This window comes from Branchiostoma belcheri, unplaced genomic scaffold (assembly GCF_001625305.1).
Source record: "Branchiostoma belcheri isolate BF01 breed outbred unplaced genomic scaffold, Haploidv18h27 scaffold344, whole genome shotgun sequence".
NCBI lineage: Eukaryota > Metazoa > Chordata > Leptocardii > Amphioxiformes > Branchiostomatidae > Branchiostoma > Branchiostoma belcheri.
The window spans coordinates 33429-35338 of record NW_017803959.1 but is presented as its reverse complement, the minus strand read 5'-3'; positions in this window follow the sequence as shown (position 1 = coordinate 35338).

The following is a 1910-nucleotide window of genomic DNA, read 5'->3' as shown; positions in this document are numbered from 1 at the left end:
AAATAACGCCTACGCCCAACAAGTCTGCAAAGGAGGCTAGGAAAGCTCCACCCTTAAATTTCTTTCATGAACCTACATCACTATAACAAAAGCATGTAAATAAGTACCACGTTAAACTCTTGGGTGAACAAACATCTGTATTTACAGTTCCTGCATGTAACCCAAACATGTAAGTGGTTCGTATGGGCGTTTTTGTAAGGCCATGTTGACTTGATTATATGGATGACATCCGCGCGCGCAATAATTTTCGGCCGTTTCCAAAAAAAAAGTTTTCAACTATACTGTAAATCGTGCAAAACAGTTGCTAAATGAGCAAAAATATCTACCATAAGTTACAAGGAAAACATTTAGAAACGGTACCAATGTCGTAGAATGCCAAAATCAAAGGGAAAAAGACAAAAATGTTAAAGAAATGAATTCGAAGAGTACATTATTCGCCATAACATATTCTGTGCCATTTGTTCAACCTTCATGACCGCGTAGATTTCATATAGTGAAAGCAACTTTTTTTGCAAAACTTTTTTTTTATTTGCACGCGCGCATCAGTTTTAGGGTTCCCAGAGGATGTCATCCATATAATCAAATCAACATGGCCTAGTGAAAATTGTGAATAAAAATTACTTGCATTTGCCCCGTAAAAATAAAAAAAACGACAGCATTTGAATGACTTCTGCCACAGTACTGACATCAGTCACTGGGGGGGGGGGCAAAGTTGACCTTTACCTTTTTGCTGTATTTTTTTCGAGCAAAGAACAAAAAGTATACATTATTTATTGTGGTAAGAGATCCCTTGACGAACAATTAAAAAAAAATAATAAAACTAGAGTTCCACGATCTCATACCTTCGCCAAATGATGTTAACCTTTATGACTAAGAAATAATAGATGAATCCCCGATTGTGCAAATAGGATCCTATATTGCATCGATTATATCTGTTGATCATATTCTACAAAAGAAGACAGTCTTATCTTATCAATGCATGTCATTATAGCATGTCCTCATAAATTATGCAAATGAGGTCCTTATTGGAATAAGTTATGTTAAATTATGTCCACCTTCACAGAACTTTCAAATATCCCAAGTATGAAATTCCAGACATTACCACTATGTAATTATAACATTTCCTCATTAATTATGCAAATTAAGTCTTCATTTGCATTATCAATATCTGCCTGTATTTCTACCGTTCTGAATTACATATGTCACAAGCTTGAATAGTCCTATCATGGAATGCAGCTGATTTATAGCATTTCCTCATTAATTATGCAGATTACATAAATATTTGCATAATTGTAATATTATTATGTCAAGTATCACTTCAGCTACCTACATGCCAAAAATCACGATGATCCATCAATCGGTTCTTGAGTTATCCCCCTTTAAACATTTTTCAACTAACGCCCCTGCAGTTCCAGAACAAGCCGCTAGAGGGCCCAAACGTCACTTGTTCCCCAGCACAAGAGCTACCTACCATCCAAATTTCGTCACCCTAGCATGTCTAGATCACGGGATATGAAAACCGGAAGTTCAGCTGCAGTACCATTACAAGCCGCTAGGGGGCCCAAAATCTAATTAGTTGCACGTCTTATAAAGACCTACCCACCTACCAAATATCAAGACAATCCATCTAAGCCTTCTTGAGTTATCGTGCTCACACACACACACACACACACACACACACACACACACACACACACAGACACACGAACGACACACACACACACACACACACACACACACGCACACACACAGTCCCGCTGGACGCCGTACACGATCTCGTTCTAGGGAAGGAGAAACGGTCGTGATTAAGGGTACAGTTAGTCAAAACTCGCTACAGCAATCAGATGTAAAAGAATATGTCTCTTTTTTGCACTTACTAACATTGGCCAAAGCGCAGCTGATTGTAATCT